Raw genomic sequence first — 20484 nt, forward strand, 5'->3', positions numbered from 1 at the left:
TGCATGTTTCTGGTGTTTAGAACTGTCCCTGCACAAAGTGTCATTTATGCAGGAAAAAAAGTCCTCGCAGCTATTATGAATTGTCGGCTCCATAATACAGAGAACACTCATTGAAAGTCATTGATAAAAAAAAAAAAAAAGCGTGGGGGTCCCCCAAATTCAATTACGAGGCCCTTTAGGTCTGGTATGGATATTAAGGGGAACCCTGCCTCAAATTTAAGAAAAAATTTGACGTGGGGTTCCCCCTAAATATCCATAACCAGACCCTTCAGGTCTGGTATGGATATTAACAATAGAAAAGGGAATTTTGGGACTTTGAGTGAGGTTGTAGACATAGTGAAGGTAAATTGGATGGAAATATATATTTATTAGTCATAAAAAATGCACAATACATCTCAAAAATAGAACCACATATAAGGAATAACATTGTAGTGAATGTGATCCTAAAAATATCCATATGCACATAAGTATGCGCACATGCGATACAGGCATCAAGGGTACGACAGTGCGTAACAACCAAGCGCCACATAGTGGTCTAAAATGATAAGTAATTACATTTGATGAATTAATCTATATACATAAGTCATCTGAACAACATTGCGAAAAAAATATAAATTTATAAAACCATTGAGACCATGATAGGATATCTACAAGATATAAGGAGGTGTAATTAGTCTAGTTATATTGAAGTGTATAGGGGATGAGACAATGAAGCTCACCCCGAGTACTTACATAGAATCCATGCGATGAAGTGTGGCAAGTGTGGAACCAGGGCCAAAAATTAGTCCATCTCGGGAGCTGAGGTAGTGTATAGCTGCACGCCAGCGGGGCGCCAAACACACAGCCCCCCCCCCCCCCAGAACACCAGAGATACATGATACCAATTGTTGATGTTCTAAATGGAACCAGATGCTGGACCAATGGGGACAGCCTGAGGAATTCTAAAAAAGACAATATCATGGGTGTCATATATGTTGTTCCCCATAACGAATAATGAGGGCAAAGAACTGGTAATCGGATTAATGGGTATAGTAACCTAAGGTGGCATCCTGGAGTCCCATAGTGGTGTGATGTGAAATCTACAGATTGAAGCATCAAAACTGGGTCAGGGGAGGCCAGATATAGCCACCCCGCACACGTGCAAGCAATCCACCACCAGCGTCACGCGGGTCTGGCACAGACGGGGAGGCGTTCCGATGCGGACGGTCTGTGCCGCCCACAGAGGATGCCCATATTCCCCAGCTGTACCAACCAGATGGAACGACTCACGCTTCACGTCACGACGCCAACGTGTGACGTCACACGTCAAGCGGGAAGCGTGGCGCCGATGCGCTGTGTGCACCAAACCCCCCCACCCACATCCGTCCGCCCAAAAGGGGCGGAGAGAGGGGCCTGTATCTCTGGTGTTCTGTGGTGTTCTGTGGATTTTTAGGGGGACCCCCACATCAATTTTTTTTTAAATTTGACGCGGGGTTACCCTTAATATCCATACCAGACCTGAAGGGTCTGGTTATGGATATTTAGGGGGAACCCCACGTCAAATTTTTTCTTAAATTTGAGGCAGGGTTCCCCTTAATATCCATACCAGACCTGAAGGGCCTGGTAATTGAATTTGGGGGACCCCCACACTTTTTATTTATTTATTTATTTTTTTATCAATGACTTTCAATGAGTGTTCTCTGTATTACGGAGCCGACAATTCATAATAGCTGCGAGTGATTTTAAAGGACTTTTTTTCCTGCATAAATGACACTTTGTGCAGGGACAGTTCTAAGCACGGGAAACATGTGCCCCTTCACAGGCATACTATAGATACCCCCCTCTACGAAATTTAAAGGAATATTACACTTTTATTGTTTCACTTTAATCATTATTAAAATCACTGCTCCCGAAAAAACGACCGTTTTTAAAAAAATTTTTTACATTGATACATGTCCCCTGGGGCAGGACCCGGGTCCCCAAACACTTTTTAGGACAGTAACTTGCAGAATCTTTTCTCTGTCAAATCTTTTTTCTCTGTCGAATATTTTCTCTATATAATCTTGGACTAATAGAGGTAAGGTTAGGCACATTCGAACACAGGTTCTATAGACACAGATTGTTATTGTCAGAGTCACGTCGAATCTCCTATTCTATATCGAACTGTTGTAACAATGAAAACGAAAATAAAGCATTTATTTATGTCGGATCTTTCGTTTTTCGGATTCTGTGCTTTCGTTATCGTTTGTCAAAATGAAAACGAAAATAGCTGAAATTCGGATGAAAATGCATTCTGATGAAAACGAATGCACATGTCTATTATACAATGATGAGGATGATGATGATGGGTGTATTATAAAATGATGAGGATGAGAATGATGATGGGTGTATTATACAATGATGAGGATGATGATGGGTGCATTATACAATGATGAGGATGATGATGGGTGCATTATACGAGGAGGATGATGATGATTATAGGTGTATTATATAATGATGAGGATGATGATGGATGTATTATACAATGATGAGGATGATGGGTGTATTATACAATGATGAGGATGAGGATGATGGGTGTATTATACAATGATGAGGATGATGATGATGAGGATGATGATGGGTGTATTATACAATGATGAGGATGAGGATGATGGGTGTATTATACAATGATGAGGATGATGATGATGAGGATGATGATGGGTGTATTATACAATGATGAGGATGATGATGGGTGCATTATACGAGGAGGATGATGATGATTATAGGTGTATTATATAATGATGAGGATGATGATGGATGTATTATACAATGATGAGGATGAGGATGATGGATGTATTATACAATGAAGGGGATGATGACCCAAATCAAAGGGTCTGGTATGGACTGGGGGGGACCCTACGCCATTTTTATTTTAATTTTTTTTCTATTGCCGAGCAATTGCCGGCATTCTTCTCTTTTCTGTATCTGTCAGTGGGGAAGCCCGCTGACAGCTGATGACTCTCATGGTTGTTAAGGACAGGCGGGCGGCTTCCCGGGCTGCTGCTTAACAACCGGCTATTCCTTCACACAGAATTCAAATCGGTCCAACGTTATTCGACCGATCCGAATTCTAATCGTTCTGAAAAGTTGGAATTTGTTATAAAATTAATAAATGTAACGAATCGAAAAATAAAACGAAAATTAAAACAAAATTAAAGGAATTCTGAAACCAAACAAAACAAATTCCATAACAAAAACGAAATTAGTAACATAACGAATCTTCTGAAATGAAACTAAACATATTTTCCCAAGGCGTCTTTCAGGACAGCAGCTGAAAGATAGCGACTCCTCCCTCCTCGTTAGGAAACACCTTCTTCCTCCAAACTTTAAAGGGAGGCACCTCCCTACCACACCTCAGTTATTGTGTTTCCTCAGGCCCGAAGGGAACATTTTTTGGAGGGAGTCAGATCTCTTGGGTGTTCCTGAGGGACAAGGCTTCCTTCCCTTTTTTTTCCTCCTTAAGGGACCCGCTGTCCTCCCGACCTACCCAGGCCTCGGCAGCGGTAGCAAGCGGGCTCCTCTTTCCCCTCTTGGTGCTCGGAGAGAGCCAAAGATTCGGTGGCCCGCACGTCCGTAGGCGCGGAGGCGCGCGTGTGCCGCCGCCATGTTTTTTTCGGCGGTCGCGCCGGAAATGACAGAGCGGGCCACTGGGTCGGCTGAAACGTTGTTTCTGGCGTGGACGCAGGGGGGAGGAGGGAGGACAGGAGCTGGTGCCTATTTACGCTTCCGGTCCGGTGCAGATGCATTATTGGAGTCCAGAGGCAGCGTGTAGCCACAAGTGGAATTCTGCACACCTGTTATGGAAGATTCAGCGTCTGCAGCGGTGGGGACAGGCACAGGCACCAGCAAAGCCCAGGTAGGAGGCAGCGGTTAAAGTCTGCCTTTTTTCTCCTATTTCCTGGCGTTTGGTCTCTCTCTTTTTTCTTTCCCCCCTGGTGACAAGGGGCCTGTCTGGGCACTAGAGGCTGACTGGTTTCTTCTTAGTGCACCTGTGTGGTGATCCCTATCAAGGCTGAGACTGGGTCTCACTAATGCCGCGTACACACGAGCGGACTGTATGGCATACTTAGTTCGTCATACAATCCAACGGACAGTCCGTCGTACTTTCCACTGAATGGACTTGACCACACACGGATACCCAAACAGTCCGTCGAAAGCTTGCGCGATGACGTGTACAGCACGTACGACGGGACTAGAAATAGGAAGTCCAAGACACAGCAAAGCACCTTTCCGCCGTGTAAATCCTTTCTGGGCATGCGCCATTCTTAGTCCGTCGAACTAGCCTACTGACGACCGTATTGTCCGCTGAAACCAATGTATGATGGACAGTTTTTTGGAAAAACCAAAATTCTTAGTACGCCGGACTGCACGCTGAAAAAGTCCGCTGAAGCCCACACACGAGTGGATTGTCCGCTGAAATGTGTTTCGACGGACTAAGTACGCCATACAGTCCGCTCGTGTGTACGCGGCATAAGGGTTCCCTGTTTTTTTTTCCCTTTTTTGTTTTTTTCTTCATAGGCTAAGAGCTCTGACCCAAAGAAGAGATGTCCTTCTTGCAGGGCCAAGCTGGGAGAAAATTGGAAGAAAACCCTATGCAGTGCCTGCATTACTTCTTTAGTTAAAGAGGAATCAGCCTCTGTATGTGAGGATCTGGTGGCCTCTGTAAAGAAGGAGCTATACGCCACGATTCAGAATTTTGGTGACTCACTAGCAAACCCGGCTGCTAGTCAGCCTTCCACTTCAGAGTCCTCCCAGGGATCTTTCTCTATCCTGGCATTGGAATCTCTGCCTGAAGACCCTTCAGATAGGGAAAAGCAGTCCACTGTTCTTTCCGTTAAAGATTCGGAAGAGGAGTTGGAGGAGTCTGAGGTAGCCCCCTCTAAATTCAAACTGTCCCTTGAAGAGGTAGATGGGCTCCTTAAAGCCATTCATGCTACGCTTGGCTTAAGTGAGGAGAGAAAAGAATTATCACTCCATGACCGCATGTATGCTGGGTTGGATGAGCCTAAGGGCCGAACGTTCCCAGTTCATCCGGTCATCTCTGAGGCCATTAGGAAAGAATGGCAGGATCCAGAGAAAAAGCCCTTTTTTCTCCAAAGCCCACAAAAGGCGTTTTGCTTTTGAGGAGGACCCTGCAGCAGTATGGAACAAGGTGCCCAAACTGGATGCCGCCTTCTCCCAGGTCTCAAGGTCCACAGATCTGTCCTTTGAAGACATGGGAGTTTTTTGGACAAACGCATGGATCTTTTGCTCAAGAGATCATGGCAATCAGTTATGAGCAATTTAAAACCAGCAATGGCCACAACGTGTGTAGCCAGAAATTTAGAATACTGGATCAACCAGTTAAAGTCGCATATAGCTGCAGATTCCCCCAAACAGGAAATCTTAGATTATTTTCCTACCCTGACTGCGGCAGTGGCTTATATTGCAGATGCCTCAGCTGAGGCAATTAAGATGTCAGCCAGGTCAGCAGCTCTAACTATTGCTGCAAGAAGAGCCTTATGGCTTAAAACCTGGCCCGGTGATTCGGCATCAAAGAACAAGCTGTGTGGGTTATCCTTTTCGTGTGACCTTCTCTTGGGCCCTGACCTTGATAATATTCTTGACAGGACAGCCGATAAAAAGAGATCCTTCCCGGTCAAAAGAAAAAACAGACAAAACGTCTTTTTCGACCTCAAAAAACTCAGGATCAGGACAGCAAGTTGTAGGGGAGAAGGAAAAGTTGGTCTGCGCCGAAGCCGAAGGGTAGAGGCGGAATTCTCTTCCGTCCTCCTACACAGGCCGAAAAACCTCAATGACTCGTCTCTGTGGGTGGGCGGAAGACTACAAGAATTTCTTCCGCAGTGGGCAGGGATAACTTCAAATCAGTTTATTCTGACCACTCTCTCACAGGGTTACACGCTCGAGTTTGCCAACAACCCCCCAAAAAAGGTTCCTGATTACAAACACCCAGCGGGACTCGGTAAGGGCCCTGGCCATGAAGTCCTCTCTAGAGGAACTGATGCAGCAGGGTGTAGTAGTACAGGTGCCCCTGCAAGAACAGCAGGAGGGGTTTTATCCCCATGTTTTCCTAGTAAAAAAACCGACAGGAAAATTTCGGTTGATTCTCAACCTAAAACCTTTAAACGAGTCCATCAGGTACAGAAGGTTCAAGATGGACTCAATTTTTTCAGTCAGGAATCTGTTGACGCCAGGATGTTTTATGGCATCAGCGGATTTAAAAGATGCATACCTACATGTTCCGATCTCCCCCCAGTCTCAGAGGTTCCTCAGGCTGGCGGTGAGGTTGGGGGGTGTGGTTCATCATCTCCAGTTCAGAGCCTTACCCTTCGGTCTGTCATCATCTCCCCGAATTTTTACCAAAGTAATGGCAGAAGCTTTAGCGCCGCTGCGGCTTCAGGGAATCGCAGTCATTCCTTATTTAGACGATCTGCTGTTTTTTGCCCCATCCAGCGAGGAATTGCAGATCAAAGCTCACGGCCATCTGGAGGCTCTGGGGTGGATTTTGAACCTCCAAAAGTCGTCCCTAAACCCATCTCAGGAGATTCGGTTTTTAGGGTATCTAATAAATTCGGTGGATCAAAAAATCTTCCTTCCCTTAGACAAAAAGGACAGGATTTCCGGTGCAGTGTCTTTATTACAGACCAACCAAAATCTGACAGTAAGACAGGTCATGTCAGCTTTGGGGGTTCTAACCTCAACCAGGTAAAAAGGTCCCTATGGTGGTGGAAAAGACAGGATGTCTTATCAGAAGGGTTAGTCTGGGCTTTTCCAGTCGAGAAAAGACTAACAACCGACGCCAGTTCCTGGGGGTGGGGAGCCCATCTAGGAACACGTTTTACTCAGGGATCCTGGGCCAAAGAGGAGGCAGTAGGGTCCTCAAACTGGAGGGAGCTCAAGGCGATTGCCTTGGCTCTGGAATTGTTTGTCCAAGAGCTTCAGTCCCATCACGTTCAGGTCCTAACAGACAATGCCACGGCGGTGGCTTATTTAAACAGACAGGGGGGTACAAGAAGCAGGTAGCTTCAAGTACTGGCCATGGAAATCCTTCGGTGGGCGGAAAAACATTTTTGTTATTTCTATCAGCAGTCCACCTAAAAGGGATCTAAACAGGTTACCGGACTTCCTAAGCAGAAACGCTATTCGGGAAGCGGAATGGTCTCTAAACCCAGAGGTATTCGCAATGATTGCCGGGAAATGGGGGCTACCAGAGGTGGACCTGTTCGCCTCAAAGGAGAACGCCCAGGTTCCCCAGTTCTTTTCCCTGGACAGTCGCGATGGGTCGCTGGGCACAGATGCGCTAGCATATCCATGGGAATTCCGTCTTTGCTACGCTTTCCCCCCATTTCAGTTAATCCCGTTAATTTTAAGGAAAATTCAGAAGGAAAAGGTGCCAGTTATTCTAATCACGCCCTTTTGGCCAAAGAGGGCCTGGTTTTCGACAGTTCTAGGTCTGGCAATCAAGCCTTGTTGGCATCTGCCCCTCAGGCACGATCTGTTGTTGCAGGGCCCAGTAAACCATCCAGGAGTGGCCAGCTTGGCCCTCACAGCCTGGTTCCTGAAAGGCAGCTCCTTAGGAGCAAGGGGTTTTCCAGCCGTTTGATCTCTACCCTTTTGGCAAGTAGGAAAAGGGTTACAGGGGCCATTTATTCTAACATTTGGAAGCGTTATAAAACATGGTGTTTTTCAGCCGCCCAGGTGCCAGGAAGCCTTGTCTCCATCTTGGAGTTTTTACAAGATGGAGCAGACAAGGGACTAGCAGTTAGTACCCTGAAAGTGCAGGTAGCAGCTCTGACAGTGTTCTTAGAAAGATCTGTGGCCTCAGATCCGCTGGTGATCAGATTCTTTAGAGCCCTTAAAAGGTCTAGGCCAGCTCCTATTAAGGTTTTTCCTAGATGGGATTTGTCGGTAGTCCTACAGTCTCTAACAAAGGGTCCTTTTGAGCCTCTTGTGGAGGCTTCCCTTAGGTTTCTCACATTAAAGACCGTTTTTCTGATTGCCATTGTCTCTGCACGCAGGATCAGTGAGCTAAATGCTCTGTCAGTTAAAGAACCGTATCTTTCCATTTTTCCTGACAGAGTTATTCTTAGAGCAGATGCAAAATTCTTACCGAAGGTAGCTTCAGTTCAGAACCGTATACAGGACATAGTACTGCCAACCTTTTGTGTTAACCCCAAAAGAGATAAGGAGACTCTTTTCCATACATTGGACGTCAGGAGGACTCTGCTGAGTTATCTAGAAAGGACGGAGTCCTTCAGACGTTCAGATTCACTGTTTGTACTTTTCTCAGGAAGAAAAAAGGGTTTCCAAGCTTCTAAAGTTACTTTAGCTAGATGGCTGAAATTAGCTATCTCGGAGGCATATTCCCAGGCAGGATTATCCCCTCCAGCAGGAATTTGTGCTCACTCAACCAGGGCTCTGGCATCTACGTGGGCAGAGAGAGCTGGTGCCACCCCTGAGCAGATCTGCAAGGCGGCGACATGGTCGAGTTTTCACACATTTGTGAAACATTATAGACTGGACCTCACTTCTGCCAGCGATCAGGCGTTTGGCAGAAAGGTCCTGCAAGCTGTTGTCCCGCCCTAAGGGGTATGTCTCCGTTATCCTCTCAGGTGCTGTCCTGAAAGACGCCTTGGGAAAAACCAAGTTAGACTTACCGGTAACTTGTTTTCCAGAAGTCTTTCAGGACAGCAACATCCCGCCCTATGGTATTGTATTATGCTACGCTGTGACTAACGTATGTGTTTATGTGTTCCAGCCGGGGCCGGAGGTTCTCTTCTACAACTGAGGTGTGGTAAGGAGGTGCCTCCCTTTAAAGTTTGGAGGAAGAAGGTGTTTCCTAACGAGGAGGGAGGAGTCGCTATCTCTCAGGTGCTGTCCTGAAAGACTTCTGGAAAACAAGTTACCGGTAAGTCTAATTTGGTCTTTTCTGTTCTGCACATGTCTAACCTGCAATAAGGCAGTGTGGCCAGTCCTCCTAATCAGCAGGTGCCCAGGTCCCCCTTTTAAACTCATAGGACATGGGCCTGGTACAGGAAGGCAGGCTGGCAACCCTGGCACACGGGGGGATTAGGGTGTTCCCAGGCACATCCGGCACACCCCCTGCACACGCTTATGGCCCTGGGTGAGCAGAGAATAGGTACACAAGTCTTACCGTTGGGTGTCAGTTGTCCAGGTTGACCCTTCTTTCTTACATCAGAAATGGGGGTGAAGTAAGTAGCCGGTCTGACCACCAAGGGAGGCAAAAAATGTCTGAGCTGAAGAGTGGATTTTATCAAATTACAAATTACAAAGACCGGATTCTTCTCTTCATGAGATAAGAAGGTTTTATTTTCAGAGATATGGAGAAGAGTACAGACAATATGGAGGCTCGGAGTTCTTTCAGCCATTGCACAGAAGTTTTATGGTTGGTACATTTCCATTGGCTGCTGATTTGGGTGGTTACAAAATATGAAAATCTAATATTCTATCATTGGATACCTAGTAGGAAAATGACAAATGCTAAACAAAAATACAACAATTTCCACAAGTTATCACCCATTTTACATCTTAAGACAGAATTATAGATTTTATATGATGTTTATACCGCAGTTCAAGATGTTTTTCATTATATCACATCAATGAAAACATTATTTATAACATAACTGAGCTGTGAATGTTGGATATGACCATGTACTGTACAATATCTCTAGGTGTCTATACCACAATACTCTTCTCTCTTATTCTCTATAATAGGCGGGAAGCTGGGTTATCTCTAAGCAGGATATGTAAGTAGCTCAGCGTAGAAATACAAAAACAAATTGTAAATATATCATTTGTTTTTCTGATACAAAGAAGCAAAAATTCCTTTCTAAAATGTCTAACATAAAACTAAATAGTTGCTTTTATATAATATATTGTATTGCCTCTCAAGTTTTACATGTGCTTGAGGGTAGAAGCTTTGCAAGTTACAAATTCTAGCTCAATATGCTGCTCTAATGCTGGTGGTCAGTGTGCCCCAATACCCTGGTGGTCAGTGTGCCCCCTTACCCTGGTAGTCAGTGTGCCCCAATACCCTGGTGGTCAGTGTGCCCTCTTACCCTGGTGGTCAGTGTGCCCCCTTACCCTGGTAGTCAGTGTGCCCCCATACCCTGGTGGTCGGTGTGCCCCCATACCCTGGTGGTCGGTGTGCTCCCATACCCTGGCTATCGGTGTGCCCCCATACCCTGATGGTCGGTGTGCTCCCATACCCTGATGGTCGGTGTGCCCCTTACCCTAGTGGTCAGTGTTCCCTCATACCCTGGTGGTCAGTGTGCCTGTATACTCTGATGGTCGGTGTGCCCCTTACCCTGGTAGTCAGTGTGCCCCCTTACCCTGGTGGTCAGTGTGCCACATACCCTGGTAGTCAGTGTGCTCACCTACTTCGGTGGTCAGTGTTATCCCTTACCCTGGTGGTCAATGTGCCCCCTTACCATGGTGGTCAGTGTGCCCCCTTACCATGGTTGTCAGTGTGCCCCTTACGATGGTGGTCATTGTGCCCCATACCCTAGTGATCAGTGTGCTCACTTACTTTGGTGGTCAGTGTGCCCCATACCCTGGTGGTCAGTGTGCCCCCATACCCTGGTGGTCAGTGTGCCCCCATACCCTGGTGGTCAGTGTGCCCCCATACCCTGGTGGTCAGTGTGCTCCCTTACCCTGGTGGTCCGTGTGCCCCATACCCTGGTGGTCCGTGTGCCCCATACCCTGGTGGTCAGTGTGCCCCCATACCCTGGTGGTCAGTGTGCTCCCTTACCCTGGTGGTCCGTGTGCCCCCATACCCCGGTGGTCAGTTTGCCCCCTTACGATGGTGGTCAGTGTGCCCCATACCCTAGTGGTCAGTGTGCTCCCTTTCCCTGGTGGTCCGTGTGCCCCATACCCTGGTGGTCAGTGTGCCCCATACCCTGGTGGTCAGTGTGCCCCATACCCTGGTGGTCAGTGTGCCCCATACCCTGGTGGTCCGTGTGCCCCATACCCTGGTGGTCAGTGTGCTCACTTACTTTGGTGGTCAGTGCGCTCCTATACCCTGGTAGTCAGTGTGCACTCCATATCTTGGTAGTCAATGTGCCTCATTACCCTAAAGTCAGTGTTCCCCCTTATTTTGGTGGTCAGTGTACCCCTTTCTTTGGTGGTCAGGGTACCCCTTTATGCTGATGGTCGGTATGCTTTCCTTACCCTGTTGCTCACTGTGCCCAATTAGACTTGTGGCATGGAGGTTGCAGTACCCACTGTTTCTCCATACCCACAGCTCCCGTCCCAACTGTCCCTTATTTCAAAGGGACTGTCCCTGATTTAGAACAATGTCCCTCTGTCCCTCTTTCCTCTTCATTTGTGCCTAATTTTGGTCTGATCCATATGGTTTTATATAATATGAACGTTTTATCTTTCACAAAGTGTTTCCCAGCACTAAACCTTTCATCCAATTTCTAAATTGCTGCATTTGTAAATTTCAAAAGTCAATATAAAGGAATAGTAGAGGAAAAAAGCACTTGTGGGTTTAACTAATCATTTTTTATGTATAATTCTCTTTAGAGGGTGTGGCAGGGGGTGTGTCCTATGCCTACCTACTTTTGATGAAATGTTCCTCATTCCCATCTCAAAAAGTTGGGAGGTGTGCAGACCTGCAGCTTGTCTCTCCTGCCCCCCACACTGATTGTTTTCCCGCACTTTCTGCGGTGTGACAGTAGCTGGTGGGGATCACTTTCCCTCTGCTGTCGGTGCCTGTGTTCCTGCACTCTTTATCTGCAGACTCTGTGCCCATCTATTGGGGTGAGCCCTGTACAGTAGCAGCACTCTGCAGAGACTGTGCCCGCTGTTACTGTCACCCTGCGGCCCTGCAGGGGGAAAGTGATCCCCATCTGCTCTTTACACTGTGAACTCTGTCAGGCCATCGCCCAGCAGATGGAAGGCCGTGACCTGGCCGATGGAACACCTCAACTGTGCTGCTAAAATCACCAGAAGAAGCAACTGATTGCTAAACAAATGAAATGTGGAATAAGTTCTACAGATAACAAGCAGAAGAATATTGCTGTGGTTGGTGGTATGTGATTGGAGCAATTTATGATCATGTGACATTGATCTCCTCCGCATGGAACTTGTGTATCTTACTCCATAGGGAGCCATGTGTTCCATCCATTGCTATTCCTAATCAATCATTACTGATCAGTAAACATCTCCTCGGTAGCTCTAGGTCTAAACTTTAACTAAATGGAAACACAGAGCAAAGTGTATACATTGTATATTTCCAGGACAGTTTAAATAAATTATCTATGCATTCCCCTTTATAGAGAAAATGAAAGTCCGGTTGATAGGTGAGGGAAGGATAGGCCTCTCTGAAGGGAAGGGTTTTTAGGGATCGTCTAGAAGTGGATAGAGAAAGAGATAGGTGAATAGATGGGGCAGGGAGTTCCATAGGATGGGAGAGGCTCTGGAAAAGTCCTGGAGGCGAGCATTGAAGCAGGCAATGAGAAGGTCTTCAGAGGAATGAAGAGAGCGATTAGGTTGGTATTTTGAGACTAGGCTAGTGATGTAGCTGGGGGCTGAGTTGTTGATGGCTTTGTAAGTTATTGTTCGTATTTTGAATTGAATTTGTTGGAAGCAGAGGGATTGGTGGAGAGGGGTGGAGGACTTTGAATGGAGACCAGTGGAGGGATTGGAGGAGAGGGGTGGAGGACACTGAAGGGAGACCAGTGGAGGGATTGGTGGAGAGGGGTGGAGGATGCTGAATGGAGACCAGTGGAGGGATTGGAGGAGAGGGGTGGAGGACACTGAATGGAGACCAGTGGAGGGATTGGTGGAGAGGGGTGGAGGATACTGAATGGAGACCAGTGGAGGGATTGGAGGAGAGGGGTGGAGGACACTGAAGGGAGACCAGTGGAGGGATTGGTGGAGAGGGGTGGAGGATGCTGAATGGAGACCAGTGGAGGGATTGGAGGAGAGGGGTGGAGGACACTGAATGGAGACCAGTGGAGGGATTGGTGGAGAGGGGTGGAGGATACTGAATGGAGACCAGTGGAGGGATTGGAGGAGAGGGGTGGAGGACACTGAATGGAGACCAGTGGAGGGATTGGAGGAGAGGGGTGGAGGACACTGAATGGAGATCAATGGAGGGATTGGAGGAGAGGGGTGGAGGACACTGAATGGAGACCAGTGGAGGGATTGGTGGAGAGGGGTGGAAGATACTGAATGGAGACCGGTGGAGGGATTGGAGGAGAGGGGTGGAGGACACTGAACAGTTGGTATGGTGGATGAGTCTGGCAGCAGCATTCATGATGGACTGAATGCTTGGATTATCCAAATGATGATAAGTTCTCTTATAGATGCAACAATGCTTTCCTATAAAACTCACATAAAACCGTGTATTAGCGCCTGTAGAACATCAGATATAATTTCATTGGCTCCAACACTGTGATGGCAGAAAACATGCTGGAATTACTATAAGTACTGAAATTCCAAATGGGTCTGTCTATGTATTCACTAATTATCACATGCTCTATATGGTATGGGTGGGTAAAAAAGGAAAATAGTGAGTATAGCCTGAGGCACACACGGGTATTTTGTTCTCTAATATTTATAAAAATGGGTGAGATGGGAGGCATTAGAGAACTGCTTAATCAAACAAAACAATAACTGGGACCATCCAAATTTACAATGTCACCTTGTTTTTTTTCAGTTTTGCCATTTGCCGGACTGAATTTTACCAAAATATTCAAATTTTGTTATGTTTTTTTTCCAATATTTTAATTCTCTTCCCGCTTTATTTTAATTCTCTTCAGTCTTTCCTTCCGGCTTCTCTTTTTCGATGAGCAGCTTTATGTAATCTGTGGCAAACATCGGGTTTGGTTTTAAGGCGATCTCCTGGAGACGTTGGAGGATCTCAGCAATCTCCCCAGTAACTTCCCGTACCTCATCCTCTGCCTTCCTAATGTCTTCCATTAAGGCTAAGCGAACACTTTCTAGATCCAGCACCTTCCTCGCCGCTTTTTCATATTTTTCTTTAATATCAAAATACGTTATCTTTTCGGTTTCCGTCACTTCATACTCGAAATTCTCATTTTTTTTAACCTCCCACCTGTTTTCAATCAGAGCTCTCTCTATTTGCTCCAATTCATGCTGTTCCCCAGTCACTATCTCAATTTTTCGGACAAGTACATCCAAAATTACCTCCAAAACATTTCTTTTTGCTAGAACTTCCTTTGTTAAAGTTAAATCTTTACTGGCTAATCCAGGCAAATATTGTAAAAAAAATTCCTCAATGCTTTTCATTGCCATTTCCCACTGCACTTCCTGAGCCTTGTAGACATGTTTGCCAACTTCATCAGGGCGGTTATCAGTGTACAGCATGCCGTTATTGACCATAAAATACACAGGTTTTCCATCTTTAGATTTTGCACAGGGAATGTCAGCCTCAGTAATTACTGAGAGAACGCTCGGTTCCTGGAGATCAGAGAAGGTGGTGAAGAAGAGTATATTATCCTTGATGTCTTTCCCAAAAATTGATATAATTTTATCATAGATGTACGCCTTTGTTGGAGTTAACTGAGCCAAAGATGACTGAACCACAAAACAAATCGCATCAATTTCCGTGAATTCGCATTTAGAAAAAAATTCTCGTATCTTCCGCATGATTTGCCCATCATGATGTTTCCCTCTCGTGTCTCCAAACCCCGGAGTGTCAATAATTGTTATGGAGTACGGGATTCGGAAGCCATCTTCATGGTGGATCTGGTACGTAGTGACACTCGATGTTTGGCTGTGGGCTTCACTCTTCTTACTACTCTCTTCAATTATCTGAATCCGTTGATCATCCTTCCACTCCACACCAAAGATGTAGTTGATCATAGCATTAATCAGGGTTGTTTTACCAGATCCGGTTTCACCAACCATCATGATCACTTTGTTTTTCTTATTGAGCTGCACTGTTTTAAATTCCCCTTTACTCTGCTGCTTTACATCCTCCATTTTCCTCTTGTAAATGGTCAGAGATCCAACCTTCTCTGTTCTGCTCATGTATTTTTTCAGTTTCTCCAGTAGAGACCTTTTACAATCTTCTACCGTAGAAAGGCCGGGTTCAGTACCTACAAAATCCACATACACACAGTTATTAATATCTTTATATGATCACTACAACAAGTCACCAAACACTGAATATCATACAAGGGCACAAGCAGACAAGTTATGGTGAGGTGGGCAAAGCCCTATCACGGTCTATGCACTGTTTTACCGAATAAGCAAAAAACAGCTCCTGTCACAAATATCTATAGGTCAACGGGACAGCAGAAGCAACAAAGTTGCAACATGGTATTTTTTAATGTTCTTTAAAAAAAACAATGAATACATTACTGTATCCCCACTCCGGGCTGCTGTTAAATGTATCGTTGCAATGGGGGTACCCAGGGAACTCTATGAATTAAAGAGGAGCTTTAATTAAAGGTCAGCAGCTACAAAAACTGTAGCTGCTGACTTTTAATATTAGGGCACTTACATTTCCAAGCTACTTCTCTGCCTTTTGGCTAAGATCAAGTGTAGTATCTGTTCTTCAATACAACAAATGGCCACTGCCCTCACCTAAAACTGGCTTTTGCAGCAAGTAGCACATGGAAGGTCAACACATGCAAAACAAAACCAAAGAAATCCCAGCTCAACTTACCGACCAGCCTGCTAACCAACTAAATTATCCTGTCTAAATACAGCATAGTTGCCAACATTCTCAAAAAATTTATGAGGACACTATTTTGTCTGTAGGCAGAGTCTTATTATAATTAGGAGGCGGGGCATTCGTTTTTAGGCGTGGGGAAAGGAAAATGCAGAGTGTGAAAAATTGGGCATGGTTTAAAGGAACATGGGTGTGGTTTAAGTGGGGCATGGCTCAAAGGGGTATGGTTTGAGTCTGAGATAAACAAGGGAGAAAGAAAGGAATAGGGAGGGAAGGAGAGAAGAGGAAGGAAAGAAAGGTGGGTGGAGGGACAGCAGGCCCAGATCCTACAACACAATAGAAAATTTCAGAAAGTTTAACAATCAGCAGATAAAGATACTCCAAACACCTGGTGTTGGCGCTTCTATCATCCCGGGACCATGGTTGTTATGGTGTCAGGATGATTGAAGCACATTATTTCTATTATTACATTGTAATATAAAATTAAGTCATTCAACTCACCATAATGCAGAATCAATGGGAGCCCTGAGCGTGTCACTTGCCACCATCGCCTGCCACCAGATGTCATCAGGTGTCCCCAGCAGAGCCCCTCCTTACATCTGGTGTCCCCAGTGGAGCCCACCTTTACATCAGTGCCCCCCTCTCGTCGGACACACGGGGTGGAGGGTTGGTGGCAGCTCCATTTCCCGTCTTTCCCCGTTTGTTCAGTGGAGAGGGGAGGGGCCTCCGATCCGTGCAGTCAATCGACTTCAGTGTACAAGAGAATTGTCTACATGTACACTGATGCGAGAAGCTGATTGGCAGCATGGATCGGAGTCCCCTCCCCTCTCCATTGAGTACACAGAGAAAGCCAGAAAGAGATCTCGTGGCGGTGGCAGCTCGCTGCGTTCTTTGCCAAAAACAGTCTCAATTCCCAGGACTAAAGGAAAACCCCGGGATTTTCATAGGGATGGACTCTGATCGGGAAGAGGGTCCAAAAATCGGGGTTGTCCTGGGAAAATTGGGACTGTTGGCAAGTATGATACAGGGGTTTAGTTTGCACACATTTGCAAATACATGCGTAAGCTACAAAGCCCCGTCAAGGCACCCCAAAATTTTCTGTAGTTCTTTGGTTTTGTCTTGCATGCCTTGCCCTTGCTGTGATGGCCAATTATAGGTGGGAGAACTGGCGAATTGTGTGTACTGTTGAAGTACTGGACACCTTTGCTGCCATGGTGCTATGTGTTGGGTGTCCAGTGCACCCCTATACCTTTTAAGGAGGGGTGGGCTGCATCCAGGTTTACCTGCCCCCTGCCTATCCATTATGTGCGTCTACTATGGAGGCTCTCAAAATTTAGTTAGGACTACAGAAAATACTGCAGTACCTTGACGAGGCTCTGTAACTTACGCATGTATTTGTAAATGTGTGCAAACTAACTCCCTATTTTTAACTCATACTGTTAGGCCGCGTACACACGGGGGGATTGTCCGCCCAACTAAGTACGTCAGACAGTCTGACAGACAGTCCGTCGTACTTTTGAATGAACGGACTTGACCACACACGATGAACGAACAGTCCGCCGAAAACTTGCGTGATGACGTGTACAGCACGTACGACGGGACTAGAAATTCGACGTCCAATACACTGCAATGCAACCTTCGGCCGTGTAAATCCTTTCTGAGCATGCGCCATACTTAGTCCGTCCAACTTGCCTACTAATGAGCGGACTGTCCGCTGAAACCAAGTTTCGACGGACAAACTTACGGAAATTCCGAAAGACTTAGTCCGCCAGACTGTCCGCTGAAACAGTCCGCTGAAGCCCACACACGAGCGGATTGTCCGCTGAACTGTGTTTCAGCGGACTAAGTTGGCCGGACAATCCGACCGTGTGTACGCGGCCTTAGATGGGATGATTTGGTTGGTTGCAGGCTGGTTGGTAATTTGAGCTGGGGATTTCTTTGGTTTTGCTTAGTATCTGTTCTTTTCCGTTTCCAGTAGGGGTGCTATGCCGTCATTCCTGAGGGGCTGGGATCACTGGAAATATAGTATCCCTGCTTCTATGATGGGGGCTCTGAAGGCTAGTACCGACTGGAACATAAACTGGGGTGCCAACTGGCAGTTGGGGCACGGTAGTAATTCAAGACTTGAGAGGCTCAGTTCCTTCTGGTTTGAGTGGATCTACCTTGTCTAGCCATGGGCTGGGAAGGCAGAGAGTCTGCCATGTCTGTGCCTCTTGAGGAGTGGTCACCCTAGGGGTGCTCTTAGTAACATTTTGGTGTGGGACCCCACAGTGTGAAAAGGCCCATGGTCACACCACAGCACTAAAAACTTTTTCTGCACTGTGCCTTATAGAGATAGGCCTTCTGGCTAAGTCTAGGGCAATTTTTGTTATCAGGCCTCAGGGCCTAACCGGTGCACTTTGTATTTATTTATTTTATTTATTCTTCGGTGTGTGTGTTTTTTTTTTTCTCACTGGATGGAGGGAGGGTGTGAGTCCATGGTCTTGCTCTGAAGTCTACAGGGAGGATGTGTGGCCCTTAGGTTACTTCCTCCCTTGAACCTGGGGGGGTCTCTCTTTGGGCTGGCCATGAGGAGAGGGGTCCGCCAGGCCTTCTAGCTACGTGGACCAAGTCGTACCCTTTGTCCCTGTGACAAATCTCCGTCCTCAACAGGTCTATCTATGTCTGCCGTAAATGCTTCCTCTGTCCAGAACCAGCACTATCCAAGACCCCTAGCTCACCCAGTCACCAGCCATAACTCACTGTAGGATGAACAACAACATCAAACTCATTTATTCAAGCACATGTTACAACAGATATATAACTCAGAGACACCCCCCCCCCCTTGGATTCAAGGTGGGGTAAACTGTCCAATCACAATAGGCACACAGGTCAGGTGTACTCAAATTTATCATCAATAAACAGTCTTATCAGCAGTGAGGCCGCGTACACACGGGCGGACTGTTCGCCCAACCTTGTCCGCTGAACAGTGTTTGGGCGGACAGTCCGCTCGTGTGTGGGCTTTCAGCGGACAGTTTCAGCGGACAGTTGGACGGACAAAGTCTTTCGGAAATTTCCGAAAAACTGTCCGCTGAAACTGTGTTTGAGCGAACAGTCCGCCCGTGTGTGGGCCAGTCCGCTGTACTTTCGAAATGAGCGGACTGTTCCCGCCCAGAGGAAAGTCCGCTCATTTCGAGCGCGTGTGCAGGTAGGCGGGGCCCACGACGGAGACGTCGCGGGCTCCGCCGCCTGTAATGGGCTTAAAGGGGAACCCCAACGCCGAAAAAAATCGGCGTGGGGTTCCCCCAAAGTCCACACCAGACCCTTGTCCGAGCACGCTACCCGGCCGGCCAGGAAAGGGGGGCGAGCGAGCGCGCCCCCCCTCCTGAGCCGTACCAGGCCGCGTGCCCTCAACATGGGGGGGTGCCTTGGGGAAGGGGGGCCGCGCGGCCCCCCCACCCCAAAGCACCTTGTCCCCATGTTGATGAGGACAAGGGCCTCTTCCCGACAACCCTGGCCGTTGGTTGTCGGGGTCTGCGGGCGGGGGGCTTATCGGAATCCGGGAGCCCCCTTTAAGAAGGGGGCCCCCGGATACCGGCCCCCCACCCTATGTGAATGAGTATGGGGTACAATGTACCCCTACCCATTCACCTGTGAAGTAAAGTACAAAAAAAAAACACAACACAGGGAAAAAATATTTTATTGCACAGCTCCGGGGGTCTTCCGTCTTCGGGGGTCTTCTCGCCGGACTCCTCCGCTATCTGTGTGTAGCTCTTTTGCTAGCGGAGGAGTCCGGCTTTCTTCCTCCCCGCCGCCGGCCTCTTCTCCCGACTTCGGGGGTCTTGTCCCCCTCTTCGGTTCTTCTGCCGGGCCACCGCGCCTTCTTGTAGCTCTTTTGCAGGCGGTGGCCCGGTCTTCTGTCGCCGCTGCCTTCCGTTCTTCTGTCGCCGCCTTCGGTTCTTCTGCCGGGCCACCGCGCCTTCTTGTAGCTCTTTTGCAGGCGGTGGCCCGGTCTTCTGTCGCCGCTGTCGCCGCCGACTTCCGTTCTTGTTCTTCTTCTTGTTCTTCTTGTTCTTCTCCAGGAGATGTTGACACGTCGCTCCCTCCGGCCGGAATGGCAGAGCCGCGCTGTGCGGTCACTTATATAGTGACAATGGGGCGGGGTCACATGGTATATGTCACATGGGTTGGTCACATGGGTTGATGTCACATGGGGACTATGACATCGTAAGGGGCGGGGTCACCATGTGACCAACCCATGTGACATATACCATGTGACCCCGCCCCATTGTCACTATATAAGTGACCGCACAGCGCGGCTCTGCCATTCCGGCCGGAGGGAGCGACGTGTCAACATCTCCTGGAGAAGAACAAGAAGAACAAGAAGAAGAACAAGAACGGAAGTCGGCGGCGACAGCGGCGACAGAAGACCGGGCCACCGCCTGCAAAAGAGCTACAAGAAGGCGCGGTGGCCCGGCAGAGGAACCGAAGGCGGCGACAGAAGAACGGAAGGCAGCGGCGACAGAAGACCGGGCCACCGCCTGCAAAAGAGCTACAAGAAGGCGCGGTGGCCCGGCAGAAGAACCGAAGAGGGGGACAAGACCCCCGAAGTCGGGAGAAGAGGCCGGCGGCGGGGAGGAAGAAAGCCGGACTCCTCCGCTAGCAAAAGAGCTACACACAGATAGCGGAGGAGTCCGGCGAGAAGACCCCCGAAGACGGAAGACCCCCGGAGCTGTGCAATAAAATATTTTTTCCCTGTGTTGTGTTTTTTTTTTGTACTTTACTTCACAGGTGAATGGGTAGGGGTACATTGTACC

The 20484-nt window shown here is 47.5% G+C and overlaps 1 pseudogene; it reads left to right on the top strand.

Annotated features, from left to right (window-relative positions):
• The first annotated feature begins 15525 nt into the window (after window positions 1–15525).
• Window positions 15526–15631, top strand: LOC143999779 (U2 spliceosomal RNA; annotated as a pseudogene).
• The last annotated feature ends 4853 nt before the right edge of the window (window positions 15632–20484 follow it).

Source organism: Lithobates pipiens, unplaced genomic scaffold (genome assembly GCF_037356315.1).
Source record: "Lithobates pipiens isolate NorthernLeopardFrog02 unplaced genomic scaffold, aLitPip1_a1.2 Scaffold_19, whole genome shotgun sequence".
Classification (NCBI taxonomy): domain Eukaryota; kingdom Metazoa; phylum Chordata; class Amphibia; order Anura; family Ranidae; genus Lithobates; species Lithobates pipiens.